Consider the following 22,734-nt stretch of genomic DNA (forward strand, 5'->3'; position numbering starts at 1 on the left):
AGTTTTACGCAGGCGTAAGATATTGATGCATTTGCGTCCTAGAAGTGGCGAAGTGAAATCTCATAGATTTCACTGCGTCTCTTCTACAACCCTTTCTTGCGCCGGAATGCCCCCCTGCATACATTATACCTGCCGCAGGTATAATGTGGCGCAGCGGTTTAGAAAGTGACGCATCTACCTAGATGCGTCACTTTGTAAATATGGCCCAACATGGCGCATTTTTTACACCGCTGGTGCGACACAAAAAGTGACGCACCGGCAGAGCAAAAGTGACGCAAGTGCCCATAAATAAGATCCATGTGGGCAGATTTATGTTCCCTGGCGCATCCTTGCAAATCAGCATGGATGCGCCAGGGAAGATGCGTCACGCACGTTTGCCCTTGCGCCACCGCAGATGCGCTGCATTTACAATGCGGTGCATCGTGGCGCAAGGACAAGCAGATACGTGACGCAACTGCCGGCGTAAGGTTGGCGCAGAGCTGAAGTTGCGTCGCACTGTTCCAACCTACTCTATCCGTAAGATGGTGCGTCAAGCTTTACGCCTGCTTCAAGCAGGCGCAGGGTTTTGACGCATCAGCGTTGGGAAAGTGACTCAGTGAAATCTTATAGATTTCACTGAGTCACTTTTCAGGGGCGTTCCTGCGACGGAACGCCCCCCTGTGTAGAAACGCCCACATGAAACCTGACGCAGGTTTCATGTGGCGCAGGGCTTTACACCGTGACGCAGCTCCATAGATGCGTCACGATGTAAATGGGGCGCAACATGGCGCAGGGTTTACGCCGCCGCTAAGTCACAAAAGTGACGGAACGGCGGCGTAAAAGGGGTGCAAGTCCCTCATAAATCCGCCCCATGGTATTTAAGACTAAACACCCCAACTTACAGATTTGACCCTCTAGAAATCCTGATGGCGCTTGACAGGTCCACGGAGCTTTGCCACCGTGGTGTAAACGGAGCTGGATCGAACACGCAAATCATGCATACATCATCAGTTGCCGGATCCTAAATGTTCAGTCAATGACAAGAGGTTGGATACGGTTTTAAAACCTTTATTTATCTTTAAGAATTAGTATAGTTTTGTCATATTTTTTCAGATTAGTTTGTTTCCAGAAATATCAAATAAATGGTTGCTTAGTGACAGCATGAATCAAATACAGAGCGTTCCATAAAGGAAATTGTCACTAAACTAACTAAGAACCTAATCTACCCTACACAGAGAAACCCACGAAGAGTTCCTTTTCAGAAAAGATCAAGATTTAGGAGCATAGATAGAACCACCCATTAAGAGTCCTTCTGGAAACTCAGCCGAGTTCCCAACAGCTGAAGTAGCAACTGTCAGAATATCAGTGGAAGAGGATTGATCGTTGAAGTAGCATTGATCAGGGAAAAGGAATAAGATTAAAGTAACCTTTATCAATCGCTGTCAGCAATAAAGGGTAAGGATAAAGGGTCTTCTCCAAGTGAGTCTCAGAGTAAGAATAATGGGGTCTCTCCTAACTAGCTAACACTCATTAATATAAAAACACACAATAATGTAACAAAACTTAGTAAGTGTTTAATATTCTCCTCCAATGGAAACCTCTCATCCGATGGTGTCGTCAACATCCGTTGCTTCTTCTTCCGATCCACTCGATGAACATTCACGCCGGTATATTGTATAACACCGTTTCAAATGTTAGCAACATGGAGGAAAGTCCTCTTGAGAACCTTCCTACCTAATTTAGAAGCTGGCTTCAGTGTCTGGTGTGAATACAATGCTAGTCATCCATGACGGTGGCAAACCCCAGCAACTGGGCTGCTGGGTAGACTCTTCACCAAGGGCCAAGTCTGATTGCCCTAAAATTTCAAGGCGGCTTCTGTGGCACGGTCTGCCACCAAAATCCACCATCTGTCACCTGCTGAGGCTCCCTCTGTCCATTTGAGCCTTTCGCCCTTGCACCATACCACTTCCCTCGTGCTAAGGTCCACATAGAGTAAGCACCCACCTGTAATTTACACAAACTATCCGTAAATTAACCCTAACATCCATTTTTCATGATTGATGTTTCAACGGACTGCATTTGTCCGCAATTTTAGCATTTCTGCGAAAAGACAAAGGTTAATTACAGTGCTTAATTTGAGCCGGTGGTTTTCAGTGCTCAGCACCTGCACTTAATTGTAAACATAGGTGTTATAATCTTATATGTATATTGTAGTTGGTATCTCCCTACACCCCTCCCCCAACCAGGAAGTGGTATGTTCCGAGGGAGCTCACCTTAGAATGTTCAGGTGAGCTCCAGTCAGTTTGAGAGCGGATGGTCACTAATAAAGACTATAAACTTCCACTGGTGTGCAGTATCATTATTACAACACTGGCAACGAGCGACGGACTGCGAAGGGGGCAGGTGGCCATCTCCCCTCTGTTTCATTCTCTCAAGGAAGAAGAATTACGTTAATACAGTGCTCGAGCAGGAAGCATTCGGAGTGGTAGGAGGTCAAGCTCCGTTACGGACAGCGTGCCATCTTCCAACTCGCTGTCAGTGGCGGCTCCTCCATACGGGCGTTTGGGCGCCGCCCCCCTGCTTTCTCGCAGTGCGAGAAGGCAGAAACATAAATGGTAATAACTACCATTTATGTTTCTGCCTTCTCGCACTGCGAGAAAGCAGAAGTGCCTGATCGGGGGTGGGCGGTCCTGCTTGAGGGCAGGGGGGAGTGGCTTGCCCAGTGTTGTGCATAGGGACTGTTTGGCCGGCCCTGGGGCCGATCAAACAGTCCGTATGCACAACACTGGGCAAGCCACTCCCCCCATGCCCTCGAGCAGCACCGCCCACGGCGCCCACTCTACATAGCGAAAATGGTCCCGGCTGGGGCGCTCTCTACTGCGCCTCAGCGTTGTGATTGGCAGAGCGGAGGGAGGGAGGCTGCCTTTCATTCATGACGACATGACGACGAGAGCTTCAGGACGGCGGGAGCGGCAGTTTGGACGCATCCAGAAGCTGCGGTGTTGCAGGACGGAGCGGGAGTTGGAACGCATCCAGAAGATGTTGCAGGACGAGGATGGTAAGTTTTATAATCTTCTTTCATTTACCCACCCGCCTCCACCCCCCGTGACGACCCCCACCCCCATCATGCCGGCCGTTACTGTGAAGTTATGAATGTACAAAACTATTTTAGGCCCTCCTTAGGCCTAAAATAGTTATGTACATTCATTACTATTTTAGACCCTCCGGTGCCGTATCAATGCCAGTCAGGGCTGGCTTTAGGGCGTTGCGATCGGTGCCACCGCACCGGGTGCTGGAATCCTGGGGGCGCCGTGTTTGAAAGTTTATTATGCCTTTAAAGTACCTGCTGCAGCGTTTCTTTCACCCCGCAATTACCAGGCCTCACATAAATGTCAAGATAACTCGTGTGATTAATTATCTTCCTGGAGAGAGAGATCAGCATTTTGTATAGTTGTGGTTTTGACTTAGGTGAAGTTAGTGCAGAGGGTTAATATGCCTGCTGCAGAGAACGTGTACCATGTAGATTACAGATGTAAACAGATCAGCAGGTTACTTGCAATGTATAATTTAAAGTCCTTAGTCCTAATATAGAATAGTGAGGTATTAACTTTCATCCTAGAACTGCATACACGCTGCAAAGTACAGAACATTGATCAATGTTGCAAAAAGGGTTAATTTGGCTAGAAATCGATTCTTATTATTAAAGAAAACTCCCAACTATGCTGTTTCTTTTTCGACTCTGAGTTTGTGCTTCTCCACACCAAGCACTCTTAAACTATGCTGCCTACCAGTATGGATGACATGTGACTCCTACACTTTTAGTCCTTTGGCTTACGTAACATTTCCTACACAGTGATTTACACATGTATGATTGAATGTCTGTGTGTAATATGCGTGTGATGCAAAGTGCTCAGACACCCTGCACTGGTATGAGTGGCGCTATATAACTAATTCAATGCATCTGAGAGAGTGTGGTTATGGAGACTTGGTCACTGTTTGCGCCACCCAATCTTTGGCCCTAATGGAGACCTGAGGGGACATATAGTTCATCTTTCTTTGGCAATAAGGTCAGGCGGCTAACGCCAATGTTCCCTATTCTTTTAAAATAATGCAGTCAGGCTAAATGGATGGCACGGGTGCAAGCAGGACTGAAGCACGATATGGGACAGTTTTAAATGTGTTTAATTATTTCAAGTCTACATATCCTACCTACTTTTATAAATATTCTTGCTTTCTGAAATGTGGTTTAACCTGCATCCTTTGGGCCTTTTTTTTTTGTTCTTCAAAATTTCCTTGGCGTGAGGGTCCTGCAGTTCCCCTTTAGTCAATCAGGCTCGCTATGACACAAAACACATTTAGACCCTTTTTTTACGCCCCACCACTTTCAAATGTCACCAGCCACCACTGCTCGCTGTATCTCACATGTTGGTTGGAATTGTAGTGACAGCTATCCTGTGGTGATTTGGCTAAGGAGCCGACTGCTCCGTATATTACGTGATGTGGACCTTACTTTTCTCCAGCGTCATGGGATGTCCGAGGTACATTGGATTATCGCAGTAGGCACTTACCTGATCTCGTAGATCCGCTCCAGGGTGTCGGTGTGGAGTCAGACACTTTTCTTCGTGAGCGCTTCGTTGTGAAGGTTGCTGCAGGACCAGAGGTTTCAGCTGTCTGGTACCGGGAAGTGTGCTGTGGTTCCATCTCACGGGCAACTGGAGGTGTGGTGAGTTCATGAGGAGTCTCCCCGATCGGACGGACCTGGTGTGAGGCGGGTTCAGCGGGCGCTGTTTTTCAGCCTCGGGTTGCGGGTGTGTCCTGTATGCCTGCTTTCATCGGCTGGAGGTGGAGTTCGTGGTGGAACGGGCGTCTGGCAACCTTTCGGTGACGACGTGTGGAGCGCAAGGCAGGGAGCTTCGTCCTGGGTAGCAGCGAGCGGACGTCCTGTGAAGCAAGATCCGCCCTCAGGAGCCGGCGCGCCAGCCGCATAGGACCGGTCCCTGTCAGTTTCAGTCAGCGCTGCCGGGATCCAGCCGCGTCAGCTGTTCTTACCGTTCTAACTAGTTCCTCTAAATTGTGGTGCAGGAAGCTGGCGGTAAGCGGCGCAAGTTGTCCGTTCTGTTCTTCTTCGAGACTGTGGTGAGTGCATCAAATTTTGTGGCATAAGGGCATTTCCTGTTTCTGTTTAACTATCAGGTACCCTGAACAGGGAGCCTGTGGCTCTTAAGCGATAAGGGGTCTCTCAGGCATCTTTTGTGAAAGAAGATTTTCCCGCATTTTACCCGGGTTTGATTGTCTATATTGGGGGGCTCAGTCAGCGTAGTCACAATGGGAACACCTGGCATGAGTCAACCCCCGTCCTTTTTGAACGACTGTGGGGACCCGGATATCCACTGGAAAGATTGGGCCAAACTGTTTGAGTCATACCTCATTGCCATGGGAGGTGAAAGGTTTTCAGCTCTGAGGAAACAGCATATATTACTGCACAATCTGGGTGTACATGGTCGAAAAGTTTACGAGACTCTTCCGGAACCTGAGCTGGAGGATGATGAGGGCATTGATGTTTTTGATGTGACACTGATGAAGCTGGAGTCACATTTTGGGGATAAAGTCAATGTCGTGTTGGAAAGACACAAGTTCTTCACCAGAGTTCAAGGGAAGTGTGAGTCGATCAGTAACTACATTGCAGCATTAAGGGGTCTAACGCAGTTGTGCGATTTTGGGGATCTCAATGATTCTCTCATACGCGACCAACTGGTCAGGTGCACAAACAATAGCAGGATTCAGGAGAAACTGTTAGCTAAAAATCCCACTTTGAAGGATGCGGTGGCCATTGCGCAATCTGTGGAACATACGGCGAAATGCGTAAAAGAAATGAAAGTCAAAGAAGAGGTTGTGGCACAAGTACAAGTGGATGAGCAAAGTGAAGGAGTTTGTAAAGTGTCTGACAAATGGAACACGAAGGAAACTCAAGCCACTAAAGCTAGTAGAGAAGGGCATAGTGCAAAATGTTATAGATGTGGTAGCAGTAACCATCTTGCAAATAACCCTATGTGCACGGCCAGAAGTGTCATGTGTAAAAAATGTAACAGGAGGGGACACCTAGCTAGAGTGTGCAGAGAAGGGTTCAACAACATGGTGATTGTGGTTAGTGGTAGTGAGGAAACTCATGCAAAATATGTATTCCAAGTGAGGAGCATGGCAGTGGGGGGAAAACAAAATTACCCTAAATGTATTGTGATGTTCAATAACAAACCCCTGGAAGTGTATGCAGATTCCTGTTCCCCCTTCACGTTAGTGAATGTGCATGATTTTGAAGAATCATTGGGGGGGTCAAGAGAGAGTTTAGAGACTCCTGACATCAAACCTGAAGGGTACACGAGGGACCCCATACCCCTGGTGGGCATGCTGTTTAGCAACATTGATTTCAAAGGGAGGTCCACGAAGGGGACTGTGTACATTGTAGAGCATGGGGCTAATCTTCTGGGGTGGCAGCACCAAAGAGAATTGGGGATCAGGTTAGATCCCAATGGTGAGAATCAGGTGATTATGGTTGACAGAGGTAGCAACAAAGGGAGTCTACAGACGAAGTTTCCCAAACTTTTCACCGAGAAATTGGGTAAACTACGTGAGTTTCAGCACAGAATAAAACTCAGACTTGGAGCCAAACCTGTGGTACACAAGACTAGGTCAGTTCCTTTCCATTTGAGAGAAACACTTAAGGAAGAGTTAGACAAACTCTGTGAAATAGGGGTCATACAACCCGTTGAGGCCACCGAATGGCTTGCGCCCCTAGTTCTAGCATCCAAGGGTAATGGGAAAGGTATTCGCCTATGTGTGGACCTACGCTCGTTGAATGAAAACATTTGGGTGGAGAGATTCCCTCTTCCCAACATAAATGAGATGTTGAGCACCATGGGCAAGGCATGTTATTTTTCAGTTATCGATCTGTCCAGGGCTTATCACCAAGTAGAGCTGCATCCCGAGTCAAGACCATTGACGGCATTCACGTCACCGTTCGGGGCGTTTATGTTTGTGAGAATGCCTTTTGGTCTTGCCTCTGCAGCCTCAGTATTTCAGAAAATAATGCAGCAGGTACTGAGAGGGGTAAAGAACACCCTTTGTTTCCAAGACGACATTCTCATGTAGGGGACACTGAGGAAGCACATGACGCCACCCTTCATGCAGTGTGTCACAGACTAAGTGAGGCAGGGTTAACTGTACAACTGGACAAGTGCAAGATAAAGGTAACATCTGTAGACTACCTGGGGCATACCATCAACAAAGAGGGGTTTAGGCCCAAGCATAGTTTAATCCAGGCTGTCAGTGAGGCCCCACACCCAACCAATAAGGAGGAGCTCAAATCCTTTTTGGGATTAGTGGAGTACATGTCCAAATTTGTCAGGAACTTCGCAGATTTGTGTGTGGGCCTTCGCAAGCTCCTGAAGAAAAATACGGCTTTTGTGTGGGAAGAAGAACACAGTAGGATGTTTGAAGTGATAAAAAGGTGCATTTTGGAATCTCCAGCATTGGGGTCTTTTGATCCAAACAAAAGAACCATTTTGACCACTGATGCCTCCAACAAAGGCTTGGGTGCCATGTTATCCCAAAAAAGTGATGGGGAGGAAAGAGTGATAGCGTTTGCCTCCCGTACCTTGTGTGAGGCAGAACGCAATTACTCGGTCATCGAGAGGGAGGCATTAGCATGTTTTTGGGCAGTACATCACTTCAAATTCTTTTTGTGGGGTAACAAGTTTACCATTCACACAGACCACAAACCACTCACATTCATGTTTTCCCCCAAACAAGCACAAAGTATGTCACCTAGGATAAGCAAGTGGGTGCTGGGGCTGGAAAACTTTAGTTTCAAAATGGAGTACTTACCGGGGCAGAAGAATGTGATTGCAGATTGCTTGTCTAGGTTACCCGTCAAAGGTAATTACAGTGAGGAAGTGTTAGATGTCCCCATTTGCGCGGTGCATCTCCCCTCGCTGACTGATGCGGAATGGAATAAGGGCATGGAGGAAGATAAGGCCATGGGGATGTTGAGAGAACTCATCGTCAAGGGTTGGCCTGACAAGTTATCGGAGGTCCCTGACATAGTTAAAGATTTCTGGGAAGTCAGATTTGAACTGTCCATCACAGCTGGCCGCCTGCAAAGGGGGGAGAAGATTGTCCCACCAGAAGGGCTGAGAAAAAGGGTCATAGATCTGGCCCATGAAGGGCATCTGGGCAGGAGCCTTACCAAGAACAAAGTGAGGAGTTGCTTTTGGTTTCCTAGAATGGATTCGGAGGTGGAGAGAGCAGTAAAGGAGTGTGTCAGTTGTGCTAGAAGTGACAAAAGCAAAGTCATCCACTGTGCTCCTCTGGCTCCCATAAATGTACCCATATCTCCATGGACTAAACTAGCTATGGACATTGTGGGTCCTATGGACATACTGGAGACACAGAAAAGATTCATGTTTGTGTTGGTGGATTACACTTCCCATTGGGTGAATTGTAAATTTACAGCGTCCACCACAACTTCCAATCTCATTGCGTTTCTAAAAAACATCTTCGTGTACGAAGGAATCCCCGCGACCCTGGTAACGGACAATGGTGTGCAGTTCGTCTCTGATAACATGAGAGAGTTTTTGGAAGAACTCAACATAAAGCATGAGAGGACTGCTCTCTATTGTCCGAAAGCCAATGGGTTAGTGGAGAGGGTGAATCGGATGATTAAAGAGCAAATACAACTGGCCATCACCAATGGGTTGAATGTGGAAGAAGAGTTGAGAGAAGCTTTATGGGCATATCACACCACGCCCAATGGGGTAACAGGAATATCCCCGTTTGTGTTTCTCAGAGGAAGGGAACCCAGCACCAAGATGAACCCAAGGTGGTTGGGGGGAGGAAGAAGAGTTGTACCAGACTTAGGTTGTGTTGAGAAGCGTCTAGAGTCTCATCAACAGAAGTACAAAGAGTGGTACGATGGGAAACATGGAGCTAAAGAGGTAGAGATAAAACCCAACTCCCAAGTATGGGTCAGGAAACCGGGTAGGGTGCAACCGGGAACGAGCAAATTCGGAGCACCTCAAACAGTGGTAAGCACAAGTAAGAGTGTAGTTCGCCTGGACAACGGACAGACATGGAGCAAAGACAGAGTTGTAAACACTGAATGAATTTCTTGTTCAAAGGTTTTGTAATCCCTGCAAGGGGAGATGTGTTATAATCTTATATGTATATTGTAGTTGGTATCTCCCTACAGCCCTCCCCCAACCAGGAAGTGGTATGTTCCGAGGGAGCTCACCTTAGAATGTTCAGGTGAGCTCCAGTCAGTTTGAGAGCGGATGGTCACTAATAAAGACTATAAACTTCCACTGGTGTGCAGTATCATTATTACAACAATAGGCACTTATGACAAACTGCCATTTAGTGGCGTTGTTTGTGTAATTTGAAGATGAAAACAACATCAGTTGTTTATTAGTTCAATGTACGTTAAAAACGACTAATATGTGCTGCCACGCCGTTCATACAGCTTTGGAGCCCTGGAATAGTCTGAATTGTCGCACCTATAGGAGTGTGATGGTTAATAGTTGTGTTGTTACTAGCACTGGCGGGGACAATGGGTGGTGCAAGCTGCAGTGGCCTTCTGACGAAGGCACTGGCACCTAGTCTTTTTACAAATTAAGCACTGGTTAATTCCAAGGTTGAGATGGTTCAGCTGAAGTGGAAGGGAGAAGGTCTCCTGTGCTGAAATGTAGAGGAACAAAAGGGGGTGGTGATGGATGGAGCATCAGAACCAATCAAACACTCACACCCAGTCAACAGATCTGGGTTTGATCCATCACCGTTCTTTATCCCACTCTGCCACCCCAGTTCAGACATGGCCATATGCAAATCAGTCTGACCCTGTGCCTCATGGGAACAGTCCAGCCCGAACTGCCAAGCCATGCCTTCCCTGGACCGGAAGCAAGCTTCCTAGGACCGGTTTCTGGCATTTCAGCCGTCTTCAGCCAGGCTTGCTTAAATCCAGTGTCAAAGTGAGCAAGGGACTCACGTCTGAGCATACCCTGCCAACTTGTGGCAAACAAAGCGGTACAAAAGGGGGTGGTGATGGACGGAGCATCAGAACCAATCAAACACTCACACCCAGTCAACAGATCTGGATTTGATCCATCACAGTTCTTTAGCCCACTCTGCCGCCCCAGTTCCGACATGGCCATATGCAAATCAGTCTGACCCTGTGCCTCATGGGAACAGTCAAGCCCGAACTGCCAAGCCATGCCTTCCCTAGACCGGAAACAAGCTTCCTAGGACCGGTTTCTGGCATTTCAGCCGTCTTCAGCCAGGCTTGCTTAACTCCAGTGGCAAAGTGAGCAAGGGACTCACGTCTGAGCATACCCTGCCAACTTGTGGCGAACAAAACGGTACAAAAGGGGGTGGTGATGGACGGAGCATCAGAACCAATCAAACACTCACACCCAGTCAACAGATCTGGGTTTGATCCATCACCGTTCTTTAGCCCACTCTGCCACCCCAGTTCAGACATGGCCATATGCAAATCAGTCTGACCCTGTGCCTCATGGGAACAGTCCAGCCCGAACTGCCAAGCCATGCCTTCCCTGGACCGGAAACAAGCTTCCTAGAACCGGTTTCTGGCATTTCAGCCGTCTTCAGCCAGGCTTCCTTAAATCCAGTGGCAAAGTGAGCAAGGGACTCACGTCTGAGCATACACTGCCAACTTGTGGCGAACAAAGCGGTACAAAAGGGGGTGGTGATGGACGGAGCATCAGAACCAATCAAACACTCACATCCAGTCAACAGATCTGGGTTTGATCCATCACCGTTCTTTAGCCCACTCTGCCACCCCAGTTCAGAAATGGCCATATGCAAATCAGTCTCACCCTGTGCCACCCCCTTTTGTACCGTAATATAGAAGGAGGCACACACATCTAAACAAGAAACAAACCTTCTTGCCAGGGTTCCGGCTGCCTGAATGAAATATAAATCTGCAAATCTGAAGGCTGCTTCGAAGCCCTTATGGGTGTTATTTGATGGAATAACTTTAAGCTTCAAGATTTATTCTATTTGGAGGTATTGTAAGGGTGTTCTAAGGTGAGCTGTGGGGTGTGTGCGAGAGCGAACAGCCGTGTTACGTCGCTCTCGTAAGCGGGAATGAAGGCATTAACGTGCCGTTTAAACGGATTCGCACTGTAGGCAGCGTATATAGCAGCTTGATAACTGCCAGGAACCATTCCAGTATCCCAAGGTGACCCAGTGTGGGGTACAGGAAGAGCAAATCGAGTAAATTGAAGGCCTTCTCCACATCAAGCAGCACAGCCGCCGTGGGCAGTTAAGGGGCCATTCTGTGCAGAGTGGCAAATAGGGTACGGAGATTTAAGGCCGTTGACTTGTGTGGGATAAACCCAGACTGTGAAGGAGAGATCATTTGATCAATAATTAGTGCAAGTCGAGTGGCCAATATCTTGGCCAGAATCTTGGTATCAAAGTTAAACTAGGAGAGTGTTCTATAGGAGCCACATTTCAATGAGTCATTTCTGGGTTTGGGAAGGAGTATCATAACCGCCTCCCGTAGAGTGTGTGGGGGAAAGCTCTCCTGATTCCACCGCTTCCTGATATACGTCTCTGAGGTGCAGGGCCAGGATTGACTTAAAGAAACTGCCAGTAAACCCATCAAGCCCCAGAGCCTTGAAACCGTCCAGTGTATTTATGGCCGATAAGACTTTATCTTCCGTAAAGGGTTCTACTAAAAAGTCACAATGCACCCTATCAAGCCAGACCAGTGCGATCTCATCCAGATATTCCCTGTGGGCCGTCGTGTCAGATGCAGCTCTGGATTTATATAAGTCTGTGTAGTAAGTAAGGACCTCCTCGAGTACATCCATGTTGCCGGTTATGCGTGATCCATCCTGCCCCTGTAACTCAGCGATTTAGATCTGCTTAGGTGTTCGTTGCATTAATCTGGCAAGTGTCCTGCCCGGCCTTTCTCCCTCCCTATATCGCCTGGCTACCCCATAATTTCCCAGATAATGTGCTTCACGCTCAGCCACCTCACGAAATTCCACCATTAGGGCAGCGCTCCGTTGTAGGTTAGACAGATGATGCAAAATCGCATCCCCGGTCTCGATCTCCGCTAGCTGATTTTCCAACTGTGACGATGTGCGCCGTAGATCCCTAAGCAGTAAGCACCCCAGCACTTTTTGAGATACATACCCCCCTGGCGTAGTCCTTGAAAGTCTCCCATAGCATAGCCTTGGTGGCCACAGTGCCATTGTTAAGTGCAAAATACTCTATGATTGAATCCCGCAGCTCAGACTCAAACAGTGCATCGCGCAGCGCCATGTCAGGGAATTTCCATTGCCTTTTCACTCCCCCGGCCCTAGGAATCAGCAACTGCAGTAGGACCAGAGAATGGTCCGAGAGTGGGCGAGGAAACTGTTGGACCGAACCAACCCATAGTGTTACCCCCGGGGACAGGAGCCAGTAGTCTAATCGGGTCCAAGTGTTGTGCGGGGCAGAGTAGTGGGTATATACTGTCGTGTTCCCCAGACCCCACAGACCACGCGAGACGCGCCAGAGCTTTCAGGTATCTTTTATTGTTTCCTTATCGTCACACTAGTGGGCCCTGACCTCTCGCCCCGAGGTCCTGCCTTGCAATGTCCTTGGTTCCCCTTGCCCCCTCCCCTCACCGGAACTGGTGTCCAGTGTCCTCTGCCCTCTGCCCTTGCGTACCAGGGTCCTAGTGCCCCTGGTCTGGGCATGACATCTCCCCCCTTGTTGCAAACAAACATTTTTTTTTTCTTTAGAGAGAGAGAGAGAGAGAGAGAGAGAGAGAGAGAGAGAGAGAGAGAGAGAGAGAGAGATAGAGAGAGATAGAGAGAGATAGAGAGAGAGAGAGAGTGAGTCTCCACGGACCTCTGTCTCCTCACATTTCTTTAATTAGTCTTTTTGTTTTCTTGCATTCTCTTCTCGGTCGTTGCGTTCTGCTGTCCGCTTGATCTCTTTCCTCATGTGTCTCTTCCTTCAGTTCATGTATTGGCAGCTCCTCTCCTTTTGATTTAAATTCTCTGAAATGCGAGCTGTTGCGCGTGATGTGGTATGGCCCTGCTGAAGCCGTTATCATTGGCCCCTTTGACTCCTGTCACTGTCAGTGGGTCCTTTGAGAAAACACTGTCTGACTTTCGCACTTGTCTCTGCCGCACTACCACGGTGTCTCCTTCTTCTATTTTTGTGCTTGCCGCGTGTCTTCTCCGATCAGCATATGCCTTCATCTTTTCCTTCGCTTGGGTGTCTCTCGTTGCTACGTCATGTCGCTCGATGCTTTCCTTTTCTTTCACCTGTGGCAACCTCGTCCTGCTCGACCGTCCCAACACCAGCTCTGCAGGGCATCTTCCTGTGGAGCTGTGCGAGGTGTTTCGATAATCCCTTAGGACCTGGCACAGAGCTTGTCCTATCGAGATCTGCGTCAACTTTGCTCTTTGTATGGCCTTTTTGATTGTTCCCATGAACCGTTCTGCCATCCCGTTTGCTTGTGGCTATAGGGGTGTTATTCGTCGATGATTGATCCCGAGGTATGCCATGAACCTTTTGAATTCTTCGCCTGAAAATGGGGGCCCATTGTCCGTCTTCAGTGTCTGTGGTGAGCCCCATGCTGCGAAGATGTCGTCCAAGACTGGCAGTGTTGCGTTCGCTGACGTCGAAGCTACCGGCCTCACTATTGGGAACCTGGAGAATTCGTCTATTATTACCAGCAGGTAATTTCCTGTCTCCAGAGGTCCATAGAAGTCAGCCGCCAGTTCCGTCCACACGGCCTTTGGTAGTTTGGACATTTGCAGTGGCTCCGGCTTTGGTGGGGGACCTGTTACTTGGCAGATGTGGCAGTGCATCACGGTCTCTTCCACCATGTTGTCCAGTCCCGGGAACCACACCTTCTCTCGTAGCATTTTTTTTGTTGCCACAATCCCTCGATGTGACTCATGTGCTAGTTCTACTGTTCTTCTTCTTAGAGTTTGCGGAATTACAATTCGGGTGCCTCTCATCATTATTCCATTTTCGCTTTCGGCGAGTTCTCCGCTGATCTTTTTGAATGCGAGCAGTTCTTCTTTTCTCACTCCTTCTTCCCAGTTGTTGTTGTTGTTGACGTGCCTCCACCTTTGCTGTTTCGTCACTTTCATTATTGCTTGCATGGTGGGGTCTTTCCTTGTCTCCTGTTCCAGTTCTTCCATTGCTATTGTTGCCGGTGTGTTGAGTTTTAATGCAAAGTTTAGGTATTCCTCCGCCATCGTAGGTGCTTGAGATGCTTGTGGCAGGGGGTGTCTTGACACATAATCCGCCGGATTGTGTTCTTTCCCTGGTTTGTGTATTATTTTGAAATTGTAGTCCATTAGCCTTATCCCCCACCTCTCTATGTTGGGCGGTATTTTTGCATTTGGATTTCCGTATATTGTTATCAGCGCTTGGTGATCTGTTATTATTGTGAATGGTTTTCCGTAGATGAACATGTGGTAGTGTTCACATGCCCATACTACCGCCAGGCTCTCTTTTTCTGGCTGGGAGTATCCTTTTTCGACATCCGATAGGCTTTTGCTTCCATATGCTACTACATGTCTTGGGGAGTCTTTTCCCGGTTGGTGTTGCGCCAGTATTGCCCCTAGCCCCGCTGGACTGGCATCTACTGTCAGCTCAGTGCATAGCCTCGGGTCAAAGTATGCTAGGTGGTCTACTGCTGTTACAGCGCTTCTGATCTCCTCCAAACGCTTTGCTGCACTTTTCAGTCCATGCAAAACTTTGGCCTTGTTTTGTTAGTTCCCTCAGTGGTACACTTACTGTAGTGAAGTCTTGAATGTATCTTGCACAGTAGCTGGCCAGACCAAGAAATGACCTCACTTCTGCCACGTCACTTGGTTGTTGTGCTCTTTCCAGCGTTTTTACCTTGTTGCGATCTGGTCGCATTCCTTTCTTGGAGAAGATGTGGCCAAAGAATACTAGTTTGTCTCGCTCCAACTCACATTTCTCTTTGTTTAGTGTCAGACCCGCCTGTTCTAAGTGAGAGCACACCTCTCTTAGCGCTCTGTCGTGCTCCTCGTTTGATTTTCCAAACACCAGGATGTCGTCGCTGTAGTTTAGGCTGTTCTTTACCGGCCTTATTACTTGGCGTATTGTCTCTTGAAATATTTCTGCAGCCGACGATACACCGAAACTCAGACGTTTGTATCTGAACAGGCCTAGGTGTGTGGAAAACGTCGTGATATATCGAGACTGAGGATCTAGTTCTAGCTGGTGGTATCCCTTGCACAGGTCTAGTTTAGAGAATCGCCTCATGCCTGTTAGACAGCTGATCATGTCATCAAGGTGTGGTCCGGGATGTCTCTCGCGTTCGATTGCTTTGTTTGGTATCCTCATGTCGACACAAATTCTTATTTTTGACGTATCTTTCTTTGGTATGGCCACAATCGGAGACACCCATGGTGTTGGTCCTTCTGCTCGTTCTATGATGTCTTGCTTTAGTAATGCATCCAATTCCTCTTCTACCTGTGGCTGCAGGTGTATTGGTACCCTCCGATGATGTCGCGCTATCGGCCTTACTGTTTCATCAATGTGTAGTGTTATTTGCCGCCGCTTTAGCTTCCCTAAGCCTTGCAGTAGTTTGGGGTATTCAATCAGGATGCTTCCTTTGTCTGATATATTGTAAGTCATTTCAAACAGACCCATCATCTGAGCCGTGATGTTGCTCAAGAGGCATGGCGCTGGGATGTCGCCCTTTAGCACATGAATTTCTTCTTTCGTCTTTTTGTCTTTGTATGTCAGTTCTTCTGTGAATTTCCCCATGTTTGTTACTGGTGTGCGGGACCCCCAGGTGAAGACTTCAATTCGGGACGGCCTCAAGCTGGGCTTTGTTTTCATTTTTTCGTATTCCGACACACACATGATGTTACAGGTTGCGCCACTGTCTAAAACGAACTTTGCTTTGTGTGACCCTACACCTATTGTCACCGATTCTGTCTTTTTGATCTTGCTTTTGTCTACCAGACATATGCTTTCTCTGCTTTCGCCCTCCTCATTTTGTTCGGTAGTGACATCCGACATGAGGTATAGTCGTCCCGTCGGTACCTCTTCTTTTTCTTCTTCTCCTTCTGATCCTATTGAGGGGCTCCTTGTTCCTGTGTCGACGTGTCGGACATGCCTGCTGGCTGGTACTCGTGGCCTTTCTGTTCTTACTCTATCATTCCTGAATTGCATTCCTTGACACACACACTGGCATAGTGATTTCTCCCATTGCATTTCCGACAAGTCTGACCAAACGCCGGACACGGCCCTCGATGTGGAAATTCAAGTCCGCACCTGTAGCACGTTCCTCCCGGTCGTTTCTTCACAGTCTGGTCATTTCTGTCTTTTTTCCATCCACTTGTGGGGTTGTTGTTTGTCATTCGGTGCACTTGGTCCACTGACCGTTCCTTTCCTCGTTCCATTTCCTTTGCTTGTGCTGTCGCTCTTGCTTCCGCTCTTGCTAGTGATAGGATGCTTTCTAAAGACGTTGGTTCTTTTAGAATTCTTGCGCGAAATTCCGTGTCACGGCAGCCCTCTATGATGCGCAGTCTGATTGCTTGTTCGTTATCGAATTTGTCAAATTCGCAGTGTGTTACTAGCTTTCGTAGTCTAGTTGCGAAGTCATCCAGCGTTTCGTCTTGTTGTTGGAAAGCGATCGTGAAAGTGTATCGCTCAAAATCAACATTTCTCTGCGGGTCAAATTTGTTTGTCAGGCACGCCTTTAGTTTGTCGTAGGTGGTAGTCTCCTCTTTTGGCAGTGTCACAAGTAGGTCTTCAACCTCGTCTCCTGCTAAGTTTAGGAATAGGCCTAGTTGCTTCGCTGCTGTCACATCAGTCGCTTCCATGTATCTTTCAAAACGCCTGATCCATTTCTCCCACCGTATTCCTGCTTGTGGCTCTGATGGGTTAAATGGTAGTGGTCTTCGATATTGCGCATTTTGTCTTTCTGCCATCCTTTTCTTTTGTTGCTGCCTCTTTATTTGCCTTTGCCAAGGCTTGTTTTCACTTCTGTTTCTTCTTTACTTGTCTTCGCCAATGCTTCTTTAGTTACTTCTTGTCTTTTTTTTTGTCTTTGCCAGTGCTTGTTTTCTATTTATGGTGTTTCTATTATTGTCCTTGCCAATGCTTGTTTCCCCACTTATGATGCCTGTTTATTTGCCTTTGCCAGTGCTTCTTTAGTCAATTCTGGTGCTTGTTTGCCGTTGCCAATGCTTGTTTTCTCCTTTTTGCTGTTCTATTTGGCACTTCTTTATCACAGCCTGACCTCAAAATGGCCGCTGCGCTGTTCTCTCTTCCTATTGGTCTGTTCACCTGACCTCAAAATGGCCGCCGGTGGTCTCGCGATACTTTTTCCTCCAATCGGGGCGCTGCCTGACTTTAAAATGGCCGCCCGCTGCTTCTTAACGCTTACTGTCCTTGTTTCTGCCTGACCTTGCCCTCTTCTCGCGATATTTCGCGCTTCAAACAGCGCGCGTCCACTCGGTTTTCAGTCTCCTTACCGGGTGATGCAGGACAGTCTTCTTGCACTCGATTACGGTCGGGGTGGGCTCCCGCACCGTGTCTTCTTCGATGGCTGCACACACGTTCCAGGGTGGGCTCATGGTCTCGATTCCGGTGCCTTTCGACGCCTCAGACCGCCGCTCTTCAAATCTTCTGCTGGGCACTTGTGATCACGCACCTTCGTCGCCAGTTGTCATGTTCCCCAGACCCCACAGACCACGCGAGACGCGCCAGAGCTTTCAGGTATCTTTTATTGTTTCCTTATCGTCACACTACTGGGCCCTGACCTCTCGCCCCGAGGTCCTGCCTTGCAATGTCCTTTGTTCCCCTTGCCCCCTCCCCTCACCGGAACTGGTGTCCAGTGTCCTCTGCCCTCTGCCCTTGCGTCCCAGGGTCCTAGTGCCCCTGGTCTGGGCATGACATATACCATCTGATTGGGGCTGTGGTGCGTCCAGGCATCTATCAGACTGTATGTTTCTATTAGATCTATGAGCGAGCGCCTGGCCCGGGGCTTTGTGTCCGCCGTGGATGCGGTGCTGTCCCTGTCAGGGTCTAGAAGTATGTTAAGATCCCCGCCCAAACAGATATGCTCCGCCCCCACGTGCTCAATTTGTGCAGAAACATCGCAATAGAAGTCAGGATCGTCAATGTTTGGTGCATACACATTAACTAGGATGAACGATTGCTCCAGCAGACACCCCTTGACCAGCAGAAAGCCCCCTGCAGTATCCCTGTGGACGTCCACCTTACGAAAGGGGACTCGCTTGTGAATCAGTATGGCAACCCCTCTGGCACACGAACTGTGCCCTGCAATATCTATGCGTTCCCCAACTAGTAGCCTGGTTAGGCTGAACTGTGGATGACGTGTGTCTCCTGAAGGAAGGCAATGTCCACCTGATACAGCTGCAAATAGTGAATAACTTGCTTACATTTACGTTTGTTGTTAAGACCGTGAGCATTCCAGGACATCAATGTAATATTTGCTTCTGACAGTACCTCATTAGCCATAATCTATTTTGACAATGAGTGAAGCACCAGGACCCGAATGGTGTGTGGTATACCATCGGATACACAATTGGATGCACAATATTCCAATCAGCGAGCCAAAGACCGCATCCCCAGTGGCGGTCCTTTAAGGGAAAAGACGGCGCCGATCATCTCCACAACCAAGAGCGTGACTCCGCCGTGTTCCTAGCGCCGTTACTGCCACCCGGGCATAAGGATCTCGGGGTGAACGGCGGAACTCCAAGCTCACGCGACCATCACGGTTGGCAGCTTGGCCATGCCCCCTTTATGGCAAAATTTTAATGTTTTTCCTTGATATTGGCTATTACAGGAAAGATAGAATTGATGCATGGTTCACCAAAATGTGAACCACAGCATGGTTTAAACTGATTTACATTACACTGAGCCTTATATATGTTTTCAAAAATGACCAACTGGCTTTGGATGTGTTTAATTTCCCAGTACATATGCTTTTGTTCTTTGTGTCTGCAATGGACATGACATAGCAAGACACAAAGGGGCATATCAACAACAACCGGCGATAATTATCGCTAAGCGCACTTAGCGCTAGGATAATTATCGCCGGCTAGCGTTGATTTTTATCGCTGAGATAGCGTGCTATTAGCAACGCTTATCTCAATAGCGATAAAAATCCTCACGCTAAGTGGCTAACGTGAGATTATCGCTGGAAACCCAGCGATAATCTCACGTTAGCTTGTTGATAGGGACAGAAAAACTTAGCCATGATATCCTCCTTCCATAGGATATCATGGCTAAGTCAGAAAAATACCAGACGTAAAAAAGCAGCGTTAACCGCGGTTAGCGCTGCTTTTTTTGTCTCTAACAGGGTTAGCGATATTCTTGATAATAGGAGAGCGACATTTCTCCTATTATTTTAGTCTGGAACGCCCCCTTTGCATCTCATTAGAGATGCAAGGGGAAGCGTAGAGTAAAAGGGTGCTAACATGCGAATTTGCATGTTAGCACCCTGTTGTTGATAGGGTGCTAGTTTTATCTCTGCTCTTTTGGCTTTTAAAGCCAAAAAAGCAGAGATAAAGCCCTTGTTGATATGCCCCCTAGGAACTACCCGTTTGTGAGAAGGGTGATGGTGAGATCATATATTATAAGGAATATTGGGGCATATTATCAACGGCCAGCGATAATTATCGCTGGCCGTTCATAGCGACAGAAAAATTATCGCCAGCTATCGCTGAATATTATCGCCATGATAACGCTATATTTACAACGCATAGCGCTATGGCGATAATATTTCAGCGATAGCGGTGTTTTCAATGGAACATCGCTGGTTTTCCAGCGATGTTCCATTGAAAACAGTGATAACATTGCTGATAGGACCCTGTGATCCTATCAGTATAATCCATATCCTATTAAAAGTATGCCTTAGTCAGGAATTTAACAGGTGTTAAATTCCTGAGTTAAGGCTGAGGTAGCGCGATTTTTTTTATCGCTGCACCTCCTTGTTAATATCGCGAAGCTGCCTTCACGATATTAACATGTGTTGTTTTCACAGCCACGCCTCTTTTGCATCTCATTAGCGATGCGAGGCGAGGCTGTGAAAAAACGGTCTCTCGATCAAGGAAACACGCGCTAGCGTGTCCTTGATGATATTGCGATAAAATTATCGCCGCTTTTCGGCCGAAAACGGACGCAAAAGCGGCGATAATTTTTTATCGCCTCGTTGTTAATATGCCCCAAAATCCCCACTACCGTACATTAAGAGGATATTGGGGCATATCAACAATAACCGGCGATAATTATCGCTCAGCGCTCTTAGCGTGAGGATAATTATCGCCGGCTAGCGTGAATTTTTATCGCTGAGATAGCGTGCTATTAGCAACGCTTATCTCAATAGCGATAAAAATCTACACGCTAACAGGCTGACGTGAGATTATCGCTGGAAACCCAGCAATAATCTCACGTTACCTTGTTGATAGGGACAGGCAAACTTAGCCATGATATCCTCCTTCCAGAGGATATAATGGCTAAGTCTGAAAATTAGAAGACGTAAAAAAGCAGCGTTAACCGCGGTTAGCGCTGCTTTTTTTGTCTCTAACAGGGTTAGCGACATTCTTGATAATAGGAGAAATGTCGCTTAGCGACATTTCTCCTATTATTTTACTAAGGAACGCCCCCTTTGCATCTCATTAGAGATGCAAGGGGAAGCGTAGAGTAAAATGGTGCTAACATGCAAATTTGCGTGTTAGCACCCTGTTGTTGATAGGGCGCTAGTTTTATCTCTGCTTTTTTGGCTTTTAAAGCCAAAAAAGCAGAGGTAAAGCCCTTGTTGATATGCCCCATTGCATGTCATTTTCGAGTTCCTTGAACTTATAAACAAACTCTATCAGGTGACTTGCAATGTCCTTATAATATACGTCAGAAGTTACTTATCCCGTATTTACATCTGTGATACAATTCAACTACTTCCTCTGAACTTCGACGTCTTCCCATGGTTTTCCCGGAAGAGATTCTATTTATGTTTATTGGACTAATCGCATTATCCTCCCATCGCAGTTAATATTACACGTGGCAAATGTTAGCACAAGAAGTCAAGGCGTGCTGCTGGAGGACTGCCCAGGATTACACAAGTGAGTCAGACGTCCAGGCGGTTAGACGGCATCGATCTCCGGGAGTCTCCGCCTGTCCTTCTCAGCCCAGCCAATTTAGCAAAAGTCTCTGCCCCTTCAGTCTTCCCTGTTAGATCGACACCGCCGTTTTCCCGAGCACTTATTGACGCCTCACGGGAACGTCTCCGCTTGTACAGAGATCGATAGGTACCTTGCAAACAGGATTAACTATCATCAAGTCGCCCACACGCTCGACACAAATTGACCCAGTTTTCCTCCCCGAACATCACGCGTCAGCGCGGAGCGGTGAAATCAACACCGGTCCAAGTGCATCCGCCATCTCTGCTGCCACCCTGGAGCCCGAGTCCAGTGCAAGCCAGCACAGGACCGCAGCGGGTTTACTGTCACACGGGATTCATGTAACATGTCACAAGCCGTGCTCGGCATCTATGTTTACAAGAACAACTGCTAAACATGCTAGCCTCAGTCCCTGAAGCGAGGTTTTCTAAAACAGCTGTGCCTGTGTAGACGGGGTTGAATTGTGACTGCACACTGAAGCTGAATACCTTCTATGTACCATCCACCTATAGATGGCACTGTCGGGTGACCCTCCAATAAAAACGAGATGGACCAACCTAACTCCAGTAATTCACGGCACCGTTGAAACCATGTTGTCCTTTTACTACCATGCGGCTTAGCCCCCACATGACATTGGCGACGAGGCCACCTCAGGCCTGCCCTTGAGGTGTGAATAAGGATGTAGAGTGGCCGCTCCACCGTTAAACCCATGGCTTGCAGCCCATCACGTACCGAGACAGGTGATGCTCTTCACTGTGTTGGAGGGAAAAGAAGTGCAGCCCCTGAAACCCGCGAGGGGTTTGTGCAAGCCAACGAGGAACGTGTGTCATTGGGCTCCAAATCTCTCCCCGGTCCTGGAGGAAATCTCCTTCTGTGGCACTGTCACACCGCGAGACCTGCACTAAAGTCTCTCAACACCACGGCGGAAAGAGAAAAGGCAATGTGCGTGGTGAAGAGTCTATGTCAAAAGCCTACACCTGCCCCCAAATGTGCAAGAAGTAGGGGTTATCAAAGAACCCATTTACCATGCTGGAGTTCCGAAGGTGAATGAGCTATAAAGATGCCTCTAAATGTCTTTTTATCTTGTCACATTGGCTCTGCTTCAAAGGCAGAGGTCAAACGTCAGGCTATGTCGTCTGACAAATTGCTGCTTTTCTGTTAACAGATACAGGAGTGTTTTCTTTTTCTGACGGCAATGCGAGAGGATTTCATAAAGTGAACTATGTGACAATGTTGCTGTGGGACTGTAAGTGTGAATGGAAAGACTGTAACACACAACAATATTTAAATACCTGTAAATGAACTGTACAAATATTTCAAAATACATCAGCAGTTTTGGAAAGCACAAATGAAGCAACTGTTTTGTAATTCTGAAGTGTTAGGCAAACAAAGATTTAAATAAGATAAAAAAAATCAAGGTTTTTTACTTGACAATGCACAAATGAAAAATATTTGCTGAAATCCAATTTTCACGCGGTATTATTTGTGGGCTGTATGTGTTTGCAAAGTTAGTGACCCTTTCAATGTAGAATATTCTGTC

This window comes from Triturus cristatus, chromosome 6 (assembly GCF_964204655.1).
Source record: "Triturus cristatus chromosome 6, aTriCri1.1, whole genome shotgun sequence".
NCBI lineage: Eukaryota > Metazoa > Chordata > Amphibia > Caudata > Salamandridae > Triturus > Triturus cristatus.